The following is a 24,488-nucleotide window of genomic DNA, read 5'->3' as shown; positions in this document are numbered from 1 at the left end:
GCTAGTAATCTTGTTGACTTGATCATTAGAAACCTTCTTATCCGGACACTTCCCAACCTATGGTAAACCAATTATTGCTCTGATGGCCTCCTTTGTAATCTTATATGGTTTATCTAACCAGATAAACTCTCCATGTGCTCTACTCAAAACATACCTAATGATTTCATCTTTGAATTTCAAAATATCCTGAATGTCGGTAAACCCTAAATCCTCAATGTGCTTGTACTTAGGCTTAATCTTTCCAGAATATCCCATAAGCTCATTCTACATGCCCTTGATATCAGACATTCCCAAATCCTCAATATGACAATGAATGAAAGCTCTTACATCTTTGACATACACAACTCCTTCCGGGACACGGGAAAAAGCACCAACCAAATCTTCCATGGTAGCCACATGCAAATAATGCTTGAAAATCAACATAGGATGACCCTTGACCTTAACTACAATCGGATTTGCAACAAAGATCGGTACAGATGATGATCCCGCTTCTATGATTAAATATAAATACCTATGAATTGCTTCCGGTGAAAAACCCTAAAGACTTCTTCCAATCACCGATGAGATCGCTCAAGAAGATATCTAATCGCACTAAATTGCCCTTAATCACTCTAAATCGCCCTGAATGCAAGGTGATAAAAAATGAAGTAGATTCAACCTTTTATCCTCCAAGAAAAACCCTAATCTTTCATTGACATCAATGACTTCCGGTGTAAGATACCAGATCTTGAACAAAACATATCCTTGACAAAGAAGCATCTCCAATTTCTGGAACATCTTCCAGAACCTCTTTCCAGTGCATATGTAGCATCTTCATGAATTTTGCCTACCCCTAAGACATCTGCCTTAGTTACCGGATGAGCTACTTGTCGATGCAGGAGCAAACTCCTCTACCAGATAAGTAACTGGTGCATTCCCATCTGCAAGATTGTTGTTCAGTTTTCCTGACCCATTTCTGGGTATGATCTTGTTGGATTTCATTAACCTTTTCTTTCCCTTTCTCATTTGATCCTCCATTACCAACTGGTGGATTTTAGCTTCTACAAAATTAAGCAATATTTCCAACCTCATTACATGCATAACATGTAACATTGTTCTTTTGAATTGCTTTGCTAAAACTGATATAATTGCTTGACCTGCACTGATTAGCCATATGTCCAAATTTTCCACATGCATAACACTTAACATTCATCCTACAAACTTTTGTCTTATGACCATACTTATTGCATTTAGAACATTGACCGGGAGTAGAATCAGGGTTCTGATTTGCTCTATTTCTACATTGCTTATCCATGTGACCAAATTTATTGCAAACAAAACATCTACCATTAAATTTATAAGCATTGAACTGCCTTACTGGTGCCTTATGGTTTTGATCTTCATTTGCAGTACCAAAACTCTGTCCTTGTTCAAATCCAAGTCCACTAAAATCTCCATTCTGCTTTTGTCCCTTCAATAACTCATCTAACTGTTCTGAACTAATCTTGAATTTTTCTTTATAGTCACTTGCTGTAGTTAGATCATTTCTGAAAATTATCATTTGTCTCTCAAGCTCTTGTTCATTACTTTGGGATTGTACTAAATCAGTTCTCAACATATCATTATCATGAACCAACCTACCACATTCTTCAAATTTGTTCTTCAGAGATACAACAAGATTTTCTTCCCTTTTCTTCCGGTCCTCACTCTCCTTAGACATTCTCATAGTTATAGCTTGCATTTCATTTCTCATAACCATGTTCTCCTGACTTAGCTTCTGACACTATTCTTTAAGTTCATCTTTCTCTTCATCATCCCAATTTTGTAAAAGTTCCTTCCTCCTAGCTTGAACAGATAACAACCTCTCCTATAGGGAAAGAATGAATTCCTGAGCGTAATTCAATTCATTTTGTAGCTTGAAGTTCTTCATTCTTTCAACATCATAATCTTCAAGTGCCATCTCAAGTTGCTTTTCCAAACCCATATCCATAGATTCCGGATTCAAATATCTCTCTCAAGCTGTTAAACTTCCTCCGAGGCACAAGCCTCTGATACCAATTGTTGGAATCCAAGAACGCCGAGAGAGGGGGGTGAATCAATGTTCTACCGGTATGATCAATTTTAACCTTATTAAAACATGCATACACCAACTGGTATACTGGTACATATAGAATTGAAAGAAGTAAAGAAACCAATAAGCCAATCACATAAATGAATACCATAACACACACAATTATACGTGTAAAACCTCAAAGAGGAAAAACCACAGTGGGATTTGTGACCCACAATATCAATCCACTGGTCATATGAAGAGATATTACATAATAGAGGGGCTTGCACTTGCAGGAAGGCTTACAGCCTAGAGCACACTATTCAATCACAAAAGGAGCCTCACTGACTACATATTAATCCAGACTACAATCTAGAGAAATGAGTGAACTGCTAAGATAGCATCTTCTATGCCAGAATACAGTTCCAGTTAAGCTCTATCTTTTTCAGTCTGAAACCATAAACCTTTTACTGGAATAACCCTTACATAAATATCCTCACATACATGATCTCTCTCATATGTTTCACATATCCTTTACCATTTCCTTCCTAATACATATTCACATCATATCATATACATCAAAATGATCTAACCATCTAACCTATATACCCTATACAATTTATCATGCCTTATGTTGTCTTAAAAAGATAATTACAATATCAATATACATGTCGGCTAGATAACATAAATACATGAATATCAAAAACAATTTTTGATGCCATATCCAAGAGATGTCGACCACTAATACCGATAACCTTATTCTAAACCATGTCAGCTTGCATTGTCTGTAACCAAAGAAATCCTTTCATCCTACCAGTGCCGGTGCCAATGAAGTGTCTATGAAGTGCTTGCCGGTACAAAACTGAACCAAAACATGAAGCCGAAACAAGATATCATGTTGCCATCAATGACAACATAGTGAAACCAACCAATTGAGTGTCAATTGCCAACATACAAATCATCACAGATCATTACAGATCATCCAGATCATTACAACAAATTTCAAGATAATTTCCATCATTGAATGATCACCGCACATCACCGCACATCGATTTGATAAGCAATCAAACCCTTGTCAAATTTTGCTAAGCACTTTGTTGTTTCCCAAGAAATCTGATCCTTGTACACATTCAAACATCATTTTATCATTACACACAGTTTGTGACACATCATCACTAAGTTATGAACGTGATAAGATTGACCGCCAAACCATAAATCATTACCAGTTGAAGATCTGTTACCAGTATACATTCTTCTTATAGTAATTCAAAACTCACTCAATATACTGAATTTGTTGATGCGGTAGCAATCATAGACTCATGCCAATGTCACAAACATATATTACACACCACAACATCTAACTCTTCACCAATCATCTATACCGATGTCTTGATCATCGCGTTGTTCCTGTTTACCTTGTTGTAAACTAGTTTAGCAGTTTTGTTGTCTAACACATTCCTCTACTGGTTAGGCTTTACCCATAGGCCTAGATGAATTAGATGGCTCAACAAACATGGCTTCCATCAATGACAACACAAATAAAGTCATCAAACAACTATCATCATCTAGCCAATAATCTCCATCAACTTTGCAAGTTATGCCAACAATAACTTTACCGGTCATCTTCTCATCTCATCATCATCTCCATATGCCAACAATCTCTCCATTATTGTCTTCATCAGATATTCCAACAATATGCCAATAATCTCCCCCTTTGTCATTGATGAAAACACCAAAATGGCAATACCGAAATCTCATCAAAAGCTCATCATGCAAAACTGAATGCTCACCATACATAACACTCTAACAGTTATGATTTCTACACTGGATCTTCTCTTCTCTTCTCCTTCTTTGCTTTACATCTCCCTCTACCATTTTTCTTCTCCCCCTTTGACAACAATTCCAAAGGTGCAAAGTGTCAAATTCATCTTTCGTTGCTCTTGTTTTCTTCATCTTAGTTGCTCCCCCTGAGGAGTAGCCCACTTCTCATCAATCCACAGTGAAAGATCTTCAATTATTCCACTAGATTGATGCCTCAACAACATCTTAGTTGACCTTTGATAGGGGTATAACCCCGATCTTGCCTCTAAGATATTCAAAGGTAGCCTTAGGTAATGCCTTAGTGAATATGTCTGCTAACTGCTCCTTACTAGACACATGTTCCATCCTGACTGTCTTTTCCTATACTCTTTCTCTTAAAAAATGATACTTCAGTTCAATATGCTTTGTTCTAGCATGCAATACCGGGTTCTTTGAAATACTTATTGCACTTGTATTATCACAATATATCACCACTGGTTCTATCATAGCCTCCTTGAATCCTTCCAATACATGTCTCATCCATATTGCTTGTGTACAATTCGTGGATGCAGCCACATACTCTACTTATGTTGTAGACTGAGAAATACAACTCTGTTTCTTACTGGTCTAGGATAACAGTCTTCCTCCTAGAAAGAATGCTCCATCGATTGTTCTCTTTTGGTCATCTACATTACCTATCCAATCATCATCTGTGAACACCTTCAAAGAGAAGTTGCCTTTGTATGGATACCATAATCCATAATCAATAGTTCCTTTAAGATACCTAAAAATTCTCTTCACTGCAACCATATGAGTATCTTTAGGATTATTCTAAAATCTCGCCACTATACCAACTGCATGAGCAATATTTGGTCTGCTATGAACAACATAGTGTAGTTTTCCAATCATGGATCTATACTCGGTTTTATTCACTGGATCTGAATCATCTTCCTTTGATAATTTGCAACCTGTAATCATTGGGGTTCCAACTGGTTTATAATCTTCCATTCCAAAGGTTTACAATCTTCCATTCCAAAGGTTTTCAATACTTCCTTCACATACTTGGTCTGACTATAAAGATACCTCCTTTCATCTGATGTACCTACAAACCAATGAAAAATTAATCTAACCTATTAGAGACATCTCAAACTTCTTTTTCATCTCTTCTACAAAATTTAGACTCATATCATCATTTTCTCAAAATATGATATCATCAACAAATACTTCTGTAATTAATAACTTTTCTCCTTCAGTCTTCAAGTAAATATTGTTGTCCTCACTGGTTTTCTAAAATCCAATCTTTATCAGATGTGAATGAAGTCTTTCAAACCATGCCCTCAAAGCTTGCTTTAATCCATATAAAGATTTATGCAGTTTGCACAACATATTCTTGTCTTCAGTCAATGCAAACCCATCTGGTTTTTTTATGTAAACCTCTTCTTCTAGAATTCTATTAAAAAATGCAGACTTTACATCCATTTGGTAAGCTTTGAATCCCTTGAATGCAGCAAATGCAAGTAACATTCTTACTCCTTCAAGTCTAGCAACTAGTGCAAATGTTTCTCCATAATCCTCATCTTCTTCTTGTGCATATCCTTTGCAAACTAGTCTAGCCTTGTTCCTTACCACTTCACCATCTTCATTTAGTTTGTTTCTAAACACCCACTTAGTACCAATCACATTTTTATCAACCGGTCTAGGGACAAGTGGCCAAGTGTTGTTCTTCTCTATTTGATCAAGCTCTTCATTCATAGCCTTTATCCAATACTCATCCTTGAGAGATTCTCTCATTGTCTTCGGTTCAACTCTGAAAATCAGACAAGCACTTTCTCTGATCTTTCTTCTTTTTTGTACTCTAGCATTCATGTCTCTAATTATCTAATCTGTTGAGTGATTCTACTTTACATATCTAGGTATAACCGGTTTTGGTATAGAAGTTTCTTCTTGTTCATCTTCTTCATCTACCGGTTGATTAGTATCCTCCACACTGTTCTTCTCTATATCATTTTGAACTTTTGGTTCAATAATCACTAGCTTTTGTTCCTCAATTGCATCAGACTTGCTGGTATCATTAGATTTATCAGAATACTCATCAACTTTCACATTAACACTTTCCACAATCTTCTTGATTCTTTTATTAAATCACTTGAATGATTTACTCTTAGTTGAATAACCAAGGAAAGTTCCTTCATCACTCTTAGGATCAAACTTTCTGGTATACTCATCTCTCTTTATGTAACACATGCTGCCAAAGACTTTGAAATAACTAAGATTACGAGTATGACCATACCTTAATTCATAGGGAGTTTTTTCACTACCTTTCTTGACCAATACCCGGTTCATTGTGTATACTGCAGTGCTTACTACTTCTCTCCAAAACATTTTAGGTAGATCTCCTTGTATCAACATTGTTCTAGCAGCTTAAACTATGGTCTAGTTCCTCCTTTCTACAATTCCATTTGGCTGTGGTGTCCTTGGTGCAGATAGTTGTGTCTTGATTCCATTCTCATCATAATATTTCACAAATTCAACTGATGTGAATTCTCCTCCCTGGTAAGATCTCAGGGACTTTAGGTTCTTACCAGTTTCTTTCTCCACTAAGGCTTAAAATGCCTTAAACTTGCTGAAAGCCTCTAACTTCTCCTTCAAAAATTTAACCCACATCATTCTTGAATAATCATCAGTAAATATCATGAAATATTTATCACCATAAAAAATCCTAGTCCTCGTAGGACCACATAAGTCAGTGTGCACCAAATCTAAAATATTTTCAAAGAAAATAATTTGCTCTTGAAAGAGGAAGTAGTCATCTTACCCAATTGACACTCTTTACAAATCACATTGTTTGGTTTGACTGGTTGTGGCATACCTCTAACCATATTTGACTTGTTGACCTTAACCACATTATCAAAATTCACATGACAAAATATTCTATGCCATAACCAACTGTCTTCAACTTTTGCAACCAAACAACTATAAACATTAGTGTTCAGATGAAATAAGTTACCTTTTGTCTATTTACTGGTAGCAATCAGTTCTCCTTTTCTTCATAAAATCCTACACACTCCTTTCTTGAACTCAAGATGACAACCTTTATCATTCAACTGACCAACACTCAATAAGTTATGCTTCAATCCTTCAACCCAATATACATCATTAGCATTACTTTTTCCATTTAAATAAATAGAAGCTTTACCTTTTACCATACATGGTGAATTTTTGCCGAATCTCACTACTCCTCCATCAAATTCTTTATGTGATATGAACTTGTTCTTGTCACCGGTCATGTGATGTGAGCAACCACCATCAATGACCCATTCATCAGTGCTATCAATATGAGACACTAAATCTTGCTTGTTAGAGAGATCTTCCTTTACTGCTTCAAAAACAATTTCCTCACTATCTTCATCCTCAGATTCCTCATCGGTAACACCTTTTTCAACTGCAACATAGAATTGTGTCTTACCTTTTCCTTTAAACCTTTTGCACTTTTCCTTTTGATCACTATTAGGACAATTTGCAACAATATGTCCTATCTTGTTACATGAGAAACATTTAAGAGGAAGCTTGCCTTTGTACTTACCAGTGCCTCTAGGAAGTTTCTTTGCCAATAAAGCCTCAATTTTCATGAAGTTATCTTCACCATCCACTTCTTCCTTATCAAACGCCATGATGACTTGACCTATAGACATCCTTTCCTTTTCTTACCGGTGCATTAGATACTGATGCTTTGAAAGCAGGTTCTACTTTAGGTACACTATTGCCAAAGTTATTCAACTCAAAAGCAATAAGCTTGCCTATCAAAGAATCAACTGTAAGTTTATCTTTGCTGACTGACCTCAATTATTGGATAGCAGATACTCTAATAGCATAAGAAGGCAATAAGGTTCTTAGCATTTTACTTACCACTGTGTCTTCTGTTATGGTTCCACCAACACTTTTGATTCCTCCAACTACTTCTTTTATCCTCTATCCGTACTGGGTGATGTTCTCACCTTCCATCATCTTCATGTCATCAAACTTGCCTCTTAAGCTTTCTTCCTTAGCTTTTTGCACATGCTCATCTCCACCATAATTTTCAACTTTTCCCAAACTTCATAAGTTGTTTCAAGATCGTGGACATCAATATACTTAGAATCAGAAAGTGTACTTACAATGGCTTCCAATGTTTGAATATTCTCCTACTGTTCCTTAAGATGATCTGTAATCAGAGTACCAGTAGGAGGTGAATACTGATTTTCAACATGCAACTAGAATTGTGCCCCCATTCCTTTGATGTAGATCTTCATTATGTCACTCCAGATTCTGTAGTTATCCTTTGTGAACTTAGGACCCTCCTTATTCATCATTTTAGATCTTTACCTCAAGCGATTAAGCTTCTGCACAAAGAGGACCTAATGCTATGATACCAATTGTTATTATGAGGATCTGGTAACTACTAAGAGTGGGGGTGAATCAGCAGTTAAACAAATCTGCAATACTTTAAAAACAATACAAAAACTTGTACCTATAACTACTCAAACATACGAGTTAGCAGATTTACCAAACCATTCAATCTAGTGTTCATCAACATGCAAATAAAGTAATGATATCAAATCCATACATCAACAATGCATCACCACATGAAAACAAATATTTTCCACGTGGAAACCCAAATGGGAAAAACCATAGTGAGAATTAGCACCCACAAAATATTTGCACTCTTTCGAAATGCGCCCAGTTAAAGGCCTAGCCTGATTAGAAGCTTTACAATATGCCCAATTAAGAGCAGACTCTGTTAGGAGTCACCCAGTGAAGGGATTTACAATATCAACCCTATTAGGAGCTCTATGATGTTAGGAGTAACCTTTCTAGAGGATCTAGAACTCAAGTTAATGAGCCACCTGGTTAAGGGATTTCAAACTGTTGTAACTGTTAGGGAACAACAGGGCAAATGATCTAATCACATCACTTCCTTGCTTGCTAGTACAAATCCTTTTTAGCTCAATCTCTGCTACACACATGCAAACTCTTCAATCTGGTTTGACACACTCTTCTTCTCAAATCACTGACACAAAATCTCTTTTCAAACTCAACCTAAATACACTTTTCAACTAGGTAGGTTATATAACCCTAACTCATCGATAAGATACAATGAATTTAAATTATAAATCATCATGGATAATTACAGATCATTACAACAAATTTCAAGACAATTTCCACCATTGAATTATCAGTGCACATCACCGCACATTGATTTGATAAGCAATCAAACCCTTGTCACATTCTGCTAAGCACTTTGTTGTTTCCCAGGAAATCTGATCCTTGTATGCACTCAAACATCATCATATCATTACACATGGTTTCTGACACATCATCACTAAGTTATGAACATGATAATATTCAACGCCAAACCATAAATCATTACCGGTTAAAGATCTGTTACCGGTATACATTCTTATTCACAGATTTTATGATAGTAAATCATAACTCACTCAATATACAGAATTTGTTGGTGCGGTAGCAATCACAGAATCATGACAATGTCACTAACATATATTCCACACCACAACATCTAACTCTTCACCTATCATCTGTACCGGTGTCTTGATCATCACACTGTTCCTGTTTACCTTGTTGTAAACCGGTTTAGCAGTTTTGTTGTCTAACACATTCCTCTATTGGTTAGGATTTACTGGTAGGCCTAGATGACTTAGATGACTCAAAAAACATGGTTGCCATCAATGACAACATAAATAAAGTCATCAAACAACTATCATCATCATCTAGCCAACAATCTCCATCAACTTTGCAAGTTATGCCAACAACAACTTTACCAGTCATCTTCTCATCTCATCATCATCTCCATATGCCAATAATCTCTCCATTATTGTTTTCATCAGATATGCCAACAATATGCCAATAGCATACTCAAAAGGGAAGAAGAATCACAAACTGGATCAAGGTACTTAGTCTTTTATTATCCATGTGTGTGCAAATGCATTCATTCTGGTCCATATGATCATTGTCATCTTTAGAATCTCGCGTGACTAGCTACGTGAATTATCTTGACTTCAAAAATATCCTAGATAGAGCCTCACGTTGTAATCTCATGAATATTGCTCTATTTCCAATCAAGCGTCTATAGCTTTGATGGAGTTACTTGCATGTTCCCAAAGCCAAGCATTTGATGTTGCATTTTTTGGCTTTTATTTTCTTGGTATTTCTTTTCTTGCTCATGCTTCTATTTTGATATTCTAATATTGTTTTTTCTCTTGTCATTGATTCTTTTGTGCATTGGCTCGTAAGAAATGAAGCTCACATGAGTTAGAGAATTACAGTGGCACTAAAGTAGAATTTTATATTTTTTACTAGCCACCTCTTCACCTAAGAAGCCACAATGACTTAGGGAAATTGATTAAGTGCATGAGATACAATAATCATAAGATGTTGGCATCAAGATTGTACAATAAGTGATTCGCTTTTTTGATCGAGTATGCATCCCAACCAAAAGATAATGTTAAAGAGGAACAACCTTGAATTCTGAAGCATTTCATGAATAGATATCTAGGAAATGGACTTAACATAAGATTGAGCGTGTGACAGAATGACACAAATGCCTATTTCACAAATGAAGGATTTATGCAAAGGATTGAATGACGAGGATGGAAGGATGGAAAATAGGTGTTGGATAATAGATAGGATTTTGGAAGTTTTGTGCAAGGATGGATGGAAATGTCTTCAAGATCAACATTGGCACACACCTTGAGAGGTGGTGGAGTGATGGAGGACAAGTGGATTTTGGATTTTGAGATTTTGATGGAGGAGTAGATGTGAATTTCTAGACATAAGAAGCCAAAATGGATGAAGGAAATGATGGAAGAAGAGATTTGGACAGTGGGAGATGTGTAGATGGACGATTGAAGGGAGATTTTGGAATAACAAGTCTGGATGCCAATTTTGATTTTTCTTTGGGATGCAATGCTTCTATGAACAACTTGGGAATCCAAATGGATCTTGATTTTTCTTTCATTTGTGGTTTTCTGGAATGGATTGCTTTGATAAAAGACTTAGGAATCCACATAGTTTTTTATTTTTCTTTTTACTTAATTGGAGACTTTTGGATATTTCTTTTTGCTTTTGGATCATATTTTTCTTTGATTTGACGTGTCTTTTCTATTTGCTTAAAGTCAACATTTCTAAATAGGAAATAAGGAAAATCACGAATTCCTTAACTATTCAAGCAATCCAAACATAAACCAATGAAATAGATTCATAATTGAATCAATTTAAACAATATATCCTGAATAGTTGAAAATAAAGAATTGATCCCGAATTTATAGATTTTTGGAGAGGATTGATTGATAGTTGAACTGTTGATTTGGAGGTGGAACTCAATTGATTGAATTGTTAAATGAGTTAATTGATTGATAAAAAGGTTGATTGAAAGATGCAAAAGAATGATTGGAGGAGAATTAAAGAATGGTGCAATTAATCAATTAATTGAATTGATCAATTAAAATAGATTGAATAGTTAATTGGTTGATGATTGATTGAAAGCTTTTTAGAAAAAAGCAAAGTGGAAGATAGAAATAGAGATTGGAAAGATAACTGATTCAATTAAACAATTAATTGAACTAATTAATTTAGCATGTGCTTGAACTTTTACTTGGATTTTCAATTTAATCTTTGCATGAGAATTGATTCAAATATTGAATTTATTTTAAATTCAATTTGTTATTTGAATATATTTAGAACTTGACTTTGGTATTCAATTTGATTTTTGAAATCATGCACATGTATTTGAAATTAGATGAAATTAGAAGAATATGAATTTGAATTTGAAGAATTAATGAAATTATATCAAATTAGAAGAAGTGAAATTAGAATTTGGGAATTTGGAATTTGAATTTGAATTAGAGGAATTAATTAGTAAATTAAATAATTTAAAGAAACTATTTAATTATTTAGAAATTGAATTTAATAAAACATTAAAGATTATTCAATTAAAGGACTAAAATCATAATTAATTAAATAATTAATATTCAATTAATATTTAGAAAAGCTTAAATGATTAATCAATGATAGAATTGAAATAAAATAATTAGTAAGATGCTGAAGAAATATGAATTCAAAAGAATAAGATTAATTAGCTTAATTAAATATTTAAAGAACTATTTAATCAATTAGATGAATAATTAATACATGATTAATGAGACAATTTTAGGTACATTTGCCCCTCTTTGAGACAATGTTAGAATGATGTTGTTTCAAAGAAAATGAAAAATTTTGCCCCAGTGACACTTAGGGTGTAAATATGCCCCCTAAAAAAAAGTGGTCAAAAAATTCTGAAATTGAGACCTTTTTTTCAATACCATGCTAGTGAGCAATCGTGTGAAGTTTCGTGGGATTTCGAGTCTATTTGATTGGCCTACAAATGTTTTGAAGTTTAGGGGGACCACGATCGTCGGAGTGGGAAAAACCCTAATTTTGAGCTATAAATAGTGATTTTGACCTTTCATTTGCTCATTTGCATTCTTTTGAGTTCTTGGAGTTCATTGTGATTTTCGAGATTTTCTGCAAGTGTTTGATCATCATGGTTGGCATTAGAGCACAACAACATTTGTCCGAGCAAGTAATCCAATGTTTTCCAAAGCTCCAAACTTTTATCTTTCACGCATATGTATATCGATATTCACGCATTAGTCTTTATTGTCACGCATGCATATTAATTGTCACACATTAGTCTAAGTGTCACACATTGGTTATAAACGTTATGCATGCGACTATCTTCTTACACATTAGTTCATATCTTCACGCATGCATGTTAAATGTTACACAATAGTGATAAATGTAACACATTAGTGGTAAATGCTACGCATAATACATAATTGTTACGCATTTGTTGGATATGGTTATTTTATTGTCATGCATATGATAAATTTTTCTTGTGAAGTACGATATCTAACATTTTCATCATTTTTTATTGTGCGGGAGAATCTTGGTGTGTTGTATTGCAGACAGAGTAAACTTAGTGGTCTCGATCTTCGTGATCAGTTACTTGATGACGAGGTTGCACATATCCGACATCTAGGTTTATATCATGTTTTGCATCTTCCAGAGATTACAACCAACAGGGCCTTGATCACCGCGTTAGTTGAGCGGTGGCATTCTGAGACTTGTACATTCCAGCTTCCTATTGGTGAGGAATCCATCACATTAGAGGATGTTTGGTGGATTCTCCATATTCCTATTCATGGAGATAGAGTCGTTTATGATCATGATGATGGTCTTGCAAGACTGTGTGCCCTATTTGAGTGTGATGAGAAGCACTTATAGATTAGTGGTTATTATGATACTCCATGGGCGCATATGAACTATGATGATCTGATAGTAGTATTATGCAGTATTGTAGCAGGTCTACTCATCCTTGATAGGAGAGGTCACAGATTCCCAATCGGATGGGGTAGGGTACTTCATGATATGATCATTCATCGACATGTGTATGCTTGGGGTCCTTGTCTCTTAGCCATGGTATACTATTAGATGCACAATATTGTTTATTTGAGATACAGATCTATCAGTTGTGACGTGACACTACTCCAGATTTGGGCTTGGGAGCATATTTCTATCTCTAGGCTAGTGATTCATGCTGATTTGCATCCTGAGGGGCCATATGCTTATAGATATACACCCAGGATTAGACACAGGGGCTCGGGTAACACATTATACTGGCAAAATCAGCTTGACATCTTACAACACTTTGTCTGGAGACTGTACTTGGATTTCCCTGATTGGGCAGATGATGATCAACATTTACCATTCTGCAAGCAGCAGAGATATCTCATTGGTAGGACCATGGAGACAAAGAGGATCATTGAGATGTACTTACCAGGATGGGTGCTTAGGCAGTTTGGGGAGGTACAAGGAGTACCTACTGTGATAGCTTATTTTTCTTGGGTTTCTTGAGAGGTATCTGATTGGGGAGTGTGTATACATCTGCATGTGGTTACTACAAAATTTGATGCACTTCGGGCAGTACAATGGGGTTGGAGAGTAGGTGTTGCAGATCCAAGCACAACACCTCAGTATGACACATCATGGGCCATACATCGGCCTATTACACTTACAGATCCTACAGTTCCTCACACCTTAATAGATACGTCATTGGAGATAGTGGAGGAGGGAGAGGGAGATGGGGGAGATGACGAGGGAGATGGGGGTGGGGGAGGAGATGAGGAGGGAGGAGATGGAGATGACAATTATTCGACTTCAGGATCATCGAGCAACAATGATGGGGATGACATTGATAGGCCAGAGTTGGAAGATGTACTAGTTGTAGAGGGAGGTGGGGATGGGGGATAGGGTTGTGATGGAGATGATGATGATCCAAAGATTCTAAGAGCACAGATTCAGAGTATGGAGGATGAGGTTGCGAGACTGAAAGAGAGACGAAGTGCTGAGCAGGATATGTTTCAGAGGGACTATGTTGCCTTAGAGAGGGAGAGAGACTAGATTTCCAGTGAGAGGGATTATCTCTTGTTGTTGTCGATTTTAGCGCGGCCAAAATCGTGAGGCAACCCTATGAAACTGGTCTGTTTCGTACCTTACGACCTCTGGGAGAGCTTGATCGACTTTGTCAGTTAGCTCATTTAGCTTTTCGCTTTTCATTTTTATTGTTTTCAAAGTTTTTAAGATTTGTAGTTTTTCCTACAGGTCGGACTTTAAAGTCCAGCCTGCAGGGTTCCTTTTTTTCCAAAAGGAATTGCACATCGGACTTTAAAGTTTGATGTGCAAAGGTTTGTTTTTCCCCTGCAGATCGGACTTTAAAGTCCGACTTGCAGGTAAATCCTTCCCCTGTAGTTCGGACTTTAAAGTCCAATCTGCAGGTTGTTTGGTCAAAAGTTGCATGTCGAACTTTAAAGTCCAACTTGCAAGGGTTTTATTCTTGCATGTCAGACTTTAAAATCCGACATGCACTGCGTGATTAGTAATTAATAACCGCATTAATTGCTAATTTAGGGGTTATTTATTAAGTTTTGGAGTTTATTTCTTCAATTTTGTTTGCGATTTCCCCTCTGCATGTGCCTCCTCTTTTCTCCTCCATTTTCACTCACCGGCCTTGTGTATTTATGGAGTCTCCATCAAATTTTTATCTCACCATGTTGGATTGAGGTAGGTTTCTGGTTTTATTTATTTCTGGTTTTTGTTTGTTTTCCGCATTTTTCCTTTCCTTTTCACCTTCGTTTTTTGTTTTTGTTTGGTCATTGTCTTCGGAGCGTAATAGGATTTTTAAAATCTGATTGCCATTTTAATCCTTCTTTCCCCTAGCCTGCACGTCCAGTTTTAAAGCCCGGTATGCAGGCTGATTAACGGAGATTCCTCTTTGCATATCGGATTTTAAAATCTGATATGCAGGAGGGTAAACTTCGCATATCGGACTTTAAAATATGATATGTGAAGAAGAGAATGTCCGATTGACATGTGGAGCTTTAAAACCCGACATGTCAATTGGTTTCCCTTCCCCAACTTGCACATCAGACTTTAAAGTCTAATGTGCAGGTTTTCCGAATGTTTTACCTATGTGCACATTGGACTTACGTCTGATGTGCTAATGACTTTTTCCCAACTGGCACATCGGACTTTAAAGTCCGATGTGCCAATGATCTTTCCCCAATTTTCACATCGGACTTTAAAGTCCGATGTGCAGATTTTCCAAATGTTTTACCTATGTGCACATCGGACTTTAAAGTCCGATGTGCTAATGATTTTTTCCCAACTGGCACATTGGACTTTAAAGTCCGATGTGTCAATGATCTTTCCCCAATTTGCACCTCAGAATTTAAAGTCTGATATGCAAGAAAATATGTTTTATCTTTGCACATCGGACTTTAAAGTCCGATGTGCAAATTTTGACTCTTAAGGTGCAGATCGGACTTTTTTCCCCAACTTGCTATTTTTGACAGTTTTGCTCCCAGGCCTGTTCTGAGTCCGATTTTCTGATTTGATTGATAAAATTTGATTTTACTGATGATGATAACTATCAAAGAAGCTAATCCTCAGTGTTGAAAGCAGTCATTTGCAAATGTCAAAGCCCTCTCACGAAAAATCAGAGCCTGCTTCGAGTCAATTGGAATCTTCTCCGAGTAAAACATCGGCAAAAAAGAAGAAATGCAAGTATGATAAGTACTTGAATTTGTACCCAGAAAGTTCAGTAGACTCAAACATCAAGGAGATCAAAGATACAAAAATTGGACATGTCAGTATGCAGGAGTTTATTGATCGAGTTGAGAAAGATCCTGCCTCCTAACAAACCTGATCAAATTCGAGTTGCATAAATATGCATCCTTCCCAATTGCAGCTCATGATCCGGTTTTTGTACTTGCAATAGCGGATCACTTCGATCCGAATACAAGACAGGTTAGGGATGTTGATCAAAATGTCATCATGACTTTGGATAGTGTTTTCTTCAACAGTGTTTTCAAAGTTTTTCCAGTTGAGGAAGTAGCTGACATTTCTCAAGAAAGTGCTCAAGAGTACTATGAGAAAAATGAGGTCAAATGAAAGAAAGTGATCAATACTGTGTACCTCTCTTCTACCAGAAATTCTATCACCTCATGATGGCCCAAGTATTTTCACAGGAGTGACTTCAATGAGGAGTAGAATGATATGGTCACCATGTTATCAAGAGTGAAGGGTTTAAAGGACTCTCACTACTTTCAAAGCTGGATGTGTTATTACATAAATATAATCAGGAAAGGGGCTGATAGGATTGATTGGGGTGAGAAGATCAGCGATGCACTTTGCGCATAGTTGAAAGAAGTCAAAGTGACATTGAAATTTTATATTTCTTACCTGGTTTATGCAGCCGCTTCCATGAGGCAATATCCAGGTTTGTCTACTAAAGGTGACAAGAGATTAATGCTTGTTTGGGAATACTATGATCAACTCATGATCAAGAATCAAGGTAGCCACTTTAGAAGAGTTAATTATGCCTTCTTTGTTGTGTGGAAGTGCATGTTTGATAAAAGCCTGCAGAAGAAAAGATTATCAGAGGCTGCATATAACATGGTGTCTCATTTTGGATGCGTTTTTCTTCAGTTCCCAACATTCACTTACATCCAGATCAGATGTTTCTTAGGTGAACCCTTCATTCTACCAAGGTATCCTTCTGATAATATCATTCTCATGGAGTTGGGTTGGCAACTAATCTATGTGCATGAAAAGTAATCGCATGCACATAAAACCAGGTTGAAGTTCCCTGAATCAATTGGCAGGTACTTAGTTCTAACTAACCCCAAAGCCAACATGGAGGAAGAAATGCAATGGAATACTATGAGAAGATTCAAGGCATGAAACAATTTTGATTTTCATGGCATGAAGAACAAGCTCAAGAGGAGTTACACCCATGTCTATAGGTTTGAAGATGTATGGGCAGACTGTCAAAATGAAGAAGATATAAGAAGGATGGATTTCAGTCGTCTTACCCTGGAACATATTGAAAACTTGGATTTGGAAAAGATCCCAATGACCATGGAAGATACTGATGACATAATAGACCCTATCTATTATGAAAAGAAGATTGCCAACTCTCCGCTCCCACCAGTGCAATGGTCAAAAAAGGAAAGTAAATCTATCACTCAAAGAATCTCTCCTATTTTGGCAAACACCAATGCATGGTTGCTAAAAAAGAATCTTAGAATGAAATAACTTCCTGCTAGTTTTGGAGATGACGATAATAGTGATGGCCCAGTTGGTAAGACAACTACGATTGAAACAAGAACCAAGGGCAAAGTAGATTCACAAGCATTATCCTCATCTCCTGCAACGCAATCTAAGGGGAAAGGACCCAAAATCAAGTTCACAATTAAAGGGTCCAAGAAAGTTGAATCATCTTCAACAGTACAGGAGACAATTATGAAGGAACCAGAACAACAAACTGCTAGAGATACTGGAAAAGGGAAAGAAATGGAAGAAGGTGAAATTCCTCAACAAGAGGAAGCACAGGTTGAAGAAATGATACATCTCGGTGAAGTTAATGTTCCAACCACTTCACAAGCACCAACTAATTTAGAAGTGATTATCCATTCCATTGATTATGATTTTGATCAAGAGGAAGAGGAATTTGATGATGAGGACCTGGGCATGGGCATGCCTCAGTTAGCGACTCCTCAACAATTCTTCGCACTATCAAAATTTTCCAGCCTGGATGATATTCCTTCAACCACCACTGAATCTTCAATATTGGAGTTTCCTGAAGCTATGGAGCAAGCGTTTGTGGAATAGAAAATGATGACTTTACCTTCTACGGTGGTCATAATAGAGATTCCATCTCTAGTAAGCACTAAAGTTATTTCCACTACGACAGTTATAACAGAAATTCCACCTTTGGTTACTACTCAAGTTGTTTCCACTATACCTTCCACTTTCTCCTCTGTGGCCATAACTGAAGAAGGGTCAGCATCAATAGTTGTTGCTACATCAATAGGTATATCATTGGATACTTTAGCATTGATATCAATCACAACATCTACAACCACTGCCAGTTCAAGCCAGTATGCTCCTAAAATACCGAGTGAGACTTAACAAGAAGCTACTACTCCACCGGCCAATCCTGAATTACCACCTTGGATGGAAGTAGTAGCACCTAAGAGGAAGAAACAGGTGATTTCTCTTGATGAGTTTGACTTTGAGTAGTTGGTTCCTCCAAAGCCCAAGGGAACAAAGAAGCCGAAGACTATTTCCCGGGTGTTAGTAGACCCGACCTCTAAAAGGAACTATGCTGAAGTCATGGTGCCATCATCGGATAAGAATAAAGATGATATACAACCTAAAGATTACATCATGCAAACTATAGAGCTTGGGGAGGAGACGCATGAGAGTGTTAAGCTAGATTCTTAGACAGATTTAAACTCTTTGTTACAGAGACTTGACCATGAGAGGGATGAGAAGAATGAATTAAAACAGAAATGTGAACAATTGACTAATGTTCTTCTGAAAGTTACCCAATCCTCCTAGGAAGTTGAGCCCATAGGATCCTCAATGGACACTGAAGTTCTTAATAAAATTAAATAGGTAGGAGCCAAGGGTTGAGTGGTGGACGAGTGGATTGCACGACTGAAGTCAGAAGGGTCTCATCTCCTAAGTTCAATAGTTGGGTTATTGACGGATTTTGAAGTGATCCAAAGTCAGATGCAAAGTGTCAAAACTTCATTATCTCAAGAGATTGAAAATATTGAAAAAAGTACAACCCTTTGGAGCAAAATGGAGGACTTCAGAATAGACGTCCTCGTTGAAAATAAAGTGGTTCCTTCAAGGGAAAAATATATCCAAATCTTGTCGCTACTGTCTTACAATAAAGAGACAATAAAGTTGATGATAACAAAGCTGGATTGAGAACGGAAGGAAGGTGATGATGAGATTGATCTCATTTCTACCAAGATTGATGACCTTCCTTGTTATCTGTATGATGACAATCAGAATCTCATTACTAGTGATGCCATCACACGAGAATTTATGTCCTTAATGGATCACTGCACTGGAGAGGACTTCTCACTTGGTGCATTTGATAAGTTACTAGAAATCCAAGTCAGTTTTGAGGTCCTTGCATCCATGCTGAAGGACGGGAAAAAGAAATATGTAGAGGCTCAGGATATGATCTCCCATGTTCGTGTGATCACAGATTCTACCCAGATGTCGAACCAACCAGAGATGGAGGCCATCCTGACTAGGTTCAAGGAATTCCACAAATCAAATGAGGAGGAGAAAAATAAATAAAGTGTCCCTTTTTGGCATTTTCTTTTCATGTAGTTGCATTGTTAGATGCTGCAAGTTTTCTCGCAGCTGCATATTTTCTTTCTGTTGTAGTTGTAGTCAAGTGGGATTATGCATTTGAATTAGTCAATTGTGCCCACATTTTTCTCCACTTTTCTTATATATAAGGGGGACCCTCATTTGTATATTTTATCTTGGATTATGCTAAGCAAAACTTTGCTAAATTTTTGCCTCAACTAAGACTTTGAGCTTTGTTGTGAGAATTTGATCAAGCAAATAAAGAAAGCGATTTTATTTGATCCCAAACTTTGTGTTGTGTTTAAAAAGAATTGCTTATATGAGTTAATGTTCTTACATTCATGACTTATATATGTTCTTGAATTTATTGATATAGGAAGTATTGTTAAGCGGATTAAAGAGCTCTTGAATTATGAAAGTGGACTTTGTGCTCCTTGAATATTTGAGAAATTTTCTATTGTTAAGTGATTAGTAGTAGGCTTTGTATTGCTACTATTGCTTGTAGTTTTTAGGATTAAGGAATTATACTTGAGGAATTTGAGCTACAAGTTGAATTCCTTATCATTGTGTTAATTAGTTCAGTTGGTGTTATATTCGAGAAAGACTTTGTGCTTCTTGTTTATAAAATCTTGATATGGTTTGTTGGATAAATTCATTAATTTCCTTAAGTATCGAAGTGATAGGGAAATTGTAACAAAGTGAAGGGAGAATACATTAACTCTGAAAAAAGAGAGTTATATGCCCAACACTAACCCATAGATTTAAATTTCTTATTAATTAGAGAAGAGATTTGAAAGGTAACCTCCCCTTGATGAGAGGAGAGATTAATTTATCAATATAGCTATGAGTGAATCATATATTTTTTCATTGGTACGCTAGTGATAAAATATTCACCCAACATCTCTAAAGGGAGCGAGATGACGGAGTGAGGAGGACTTAGTTGGTTCAGGATGCATACGACCAACATTTTGCTTCGGGTATAGATGTATGAACATGGTCTGATAGGCTTTATTATGCTACACATGAGGCCTTGCATTATAGACAACTCTATCATCGCATTGTACTCGAGGGACAAAGAGCTCCTAGTTTTAATGAGTTCAGAGGTCGTTCGGGTTTCAGTAAGACTACTTCACAGAGGACTAGTAGCGAGGGTGTTATGGGTCCACCTCGGACATCTTTGGGACATCCTGGGGCAGGATCTAGTAGATAAGATCCACCTGGAGATAGGGGCAGTGTTCGTTGAGACACTTTATATCATGTTATATGAGCCTTTGGGCATTTCTAATGATTGTATTCTGACACATGGGTGTGACAATTACAACGACACTGAAGTAGAATATTTGATTTTTCACTAGTCATATGATCCATTAGGTGTCTAGAATGAATTAGAGATTTTGTTAATGTGTAAGATATAGCAATTGATAGATTTTGGGTTACCAAGTCTCAAATAGTGAAATCTCTACCCAACCAAAAGTAAATTGTTGTCACTGGGTGATCTTGAAAATGAATGACCTTAGGATCTCAAAGACTTCATGTCTGGATATCTAGGAAAGGAGATGACCCTTGTTTCTCTTGAATGCAAACGAATGATAAATTTGGACAATTGCCTTGTTTTATTGATGTTGCTATATGCCAATGCAAAAATATTGTGAATGCGATGCATTTAAAAAATAACCTAATGTGATGCAGTGCTTTGAAGAAAATGATATGCAATGCAAAAAGTATCGAGTAAGGTGCATGTTGTTCATAGGGTCCAGAAGTGGATCTCCCTCCATAGTAGCCAAGGTATATGATCTATTTTCTATGACCCTTGTTATGATGAAAGGACCTAGCCAATTAGGTTCAAACTTTCCTATATTTTCACGCTCTGGTAGGTTCTTTTGGTTCTCCTACATCAAAATTCCTTGGTCTTGCTTGTTTATTGTAACTCCTTATTAGTTTGTTCTGGTAGCCTTGCAAGTGATTTAAAGTAGTTTGTCGCTTTTCATCAAGCATTTCAAGCTCTTGTAATCTTGCAACTCGATAGTCTTCCTCTGATATGATGTGTTTTAAGGAGACTCTTAAAGAAGGTAGTTCTATTTCAATAGGTAAAATTGCTTTTGTACCATAGACCAATGAATAAGGTGTTTCTCATGTAGGTGTGTGTACCCCTATTTTGTAAGCCCAAAGAGCAAGATTTAACTGGAGATGCCAGTCTCGTCTTGCATCAGTGACAACTTTCTTCAAGATCTTGAATATTGTTTTGTTTGTTGCCTCTACTTCTCCATTACTTTGTGGATAATATGGCGTTGCAAATCTTTGTTGTATCTGGAACTATTCACACAGTTCTCTCATTTCTTGATACTTAAATGGACGTCCATTATGGGTCACTATACACATTGGAATCTTGTACCGGGAGATGATGTGGTTAAGCATGAATTTTTCTATCTTCTTACCAGTGGTGTATGTTAGAGGGATTGCCTCAACCCATTTGGTAAAACATTTGGTAGCCATTAAGATGAATTTGTGCCCATTAGATGAAGTAGGATTGACTTTACCAACAAGATGTAACCCCCTCCATGAAAACGGCCATGGTGATGTAATAGGTTGGAGATCCTGCACTAGTGCATGAATGAAGTCCCCATGCACTTGACATTGTTTACATTTCTGTACATATTTGTAGGCATGTTTTTTCCATAGTAGGCCAATAGTACCTAGTTCTTAGTAACTTTTTTGCTAGTGCAGGACCACTTGGAAGTGTACTGCAAATTCCATTGTGTACCTCTTTTAAGGCAAGTTGTGCCTCTTCAAAATTAATACATGGAAGAAGTGTTCCATCAAGGCTCTTTCTATACAATGTGTCAAAATTAAGACATCGAAGAAGTGTTCCATCAAGGCTCTTTCTATACAATGTGTCAAAATTGAGACATCGAAGAAGTGTTCCATCAAGGCTCTTTCTATACAATGTGTCAACAACAATGGTGTGTCTGGATGCTTGATGAATGAGAGTCTTCTTTTGATTTCTTGTCAGATCAGGAGACATATACTGATTATGTAAGTATGTGTATATCTCGTTATACCGTGGGGATTCAAGACCCACAATTACACACACATATTCTGATGAGGGAATCTCATATGCCGGTACCATCAATTGTTCTACAATGAACTCAAACTGAGTTTCATTATTAGGCATGTCTAGGAGGGACCCCACTGTAGCCATGGCATCTTCTACCTTGTTCTGCATTCTTGGAATCTGCTCAAAAGTGATGTTGCTGAAATGTTCTTTGCAATCTTCTACCATTTGCTTATAAGGCATTTGTTTATCATCTTTTGTGTTATAGTCATCATTTACTTGATTGACAATTAGTTGTGAGTCACCATACACTTGTAGTTCTTTTATCCTCCACTGTATAGCAGTGTAAAATCCTATGATGAGAGCATCATATTCAGCTATATTGTTTGTACAGGGAAAATTGATTCTCAATGACTTCGGGATAGAATCCCCTTGAGGGGTGATGAAAAGGATCTCGACTCCTACTTCATGATTTGTGTAAGAACCATCAAAGTACAATTTCCAAGTGGTGAATGTTGTCAATGTAAACACAATTTCATCAGGAAAATCCACTAGTAGTGGGTGACTGTCTTGTAAGGGAGCTTCTGCTAATTGATTTGCTCCAATCTACCCTTTCATTGCATTTATGTCCACGTATTCTATGTCAAACTCACTTAACATCATGACCCAATTGGCCAATCTTCCAGTTAATGTTGCTATGCTCAACAGATACTTGAGAGGATCAAAGTGTGCTATGAGTTGAAATTTATGACTCAACATATAGTGTCTAAGCTTTTGAGATGCAAAGATCATTGCTAGACATGCTCATTCTATGAGAGTGTAATTAAGCTCATATCCAATAAGGGTTATACTTATATAGTAGATTGTTCTTTTTGTTCCTTGATCATCATGTTGTGCCAAAAGGGCTCCCAAAGATGAGTTTGTTGTTGATATATACAATAATAAAGACTTGCCTGGAGTAGGTGGAACTAATACTGGAGTAGTCAGAAGATAATCCTTTGAAGCTTGAAAATATTCTTGGCACTGATCTGTCCATTTGAAGGTGGCTCCTTTTTCTGAGTAAATACTTAAATGGGTGACATTTATCTACTAGTTGTGCTATGAAACTTCTTATAGACTGTAATATTCCTTGTAATTCTCTTAACTGCTTCAGTGTTGATGGCAGTTGCATATCCATGATTGCTTTGACCTTTGCTGGATCTACCTCAATTCCTTTGTTAGAAACAATAAAACCTAGAAGTTTGCTAGTTGTGACACTGAACACACACTTCTTTGAGTTTAATCTGACATTGTATTGTTCTAATCGATCAAATATCTTAGCCAAGACTTCCAGGTGACCTTCTCTTGTTTTTTATTTAGCCAGTAAGTCATCAACATAATCCTCCATGATATTGTGGATCATGTCATGAAATAATATCATCATATCCCTTTGATATGTTGCTCCAGTGTTCTTAAGACCAAACGACATGAAATTCCAGCAATATGTCCCCCATGGACAGGTAAATGCATTCTTGTGTTGATCTTCTGGTGCAATCCTGATCTGGTTGTATACTGAGAAACCGTGTATTAGTGAAAGCATTTCATTCCCAGGAGTTAGATCAACTATCATGTCTATGTTAGGTAATGGGAAATCATCCTTAGGACATGCCTTGTTTAAATCTTAGAAATCTATGCAAATTCTTATACCTCCCAGTGGGTTTAGTCACGAGTACTAGATTAGATATCTACTCTATATAGTCAATAGGTCTAATGAAGTCCACATCTAGAAGTTTCTATAGTTCCACCTTTACCAGTAATGCGATCTGTGGATGCATCTTTCTAATTTTTTGCTTGTAT

This window comes from Cryptomeria japonica, chromosome 5 (assembly GCF_030272615.1).
Source record: "Cryptomeria japonica chromosome 5, Sugi_1.0, whole genome shotgun sequence".
In the NCBI taxonomy this organism is placed as follows: Eukaryota; Viridiplantae; Streptophyta; class Pinopsida; order Cupressales; family Cupressaceae; genus Cryptomeria; species Cryptomeria japonica.
Note: the sequence above shows the minus strand (reverse complement) of the source record.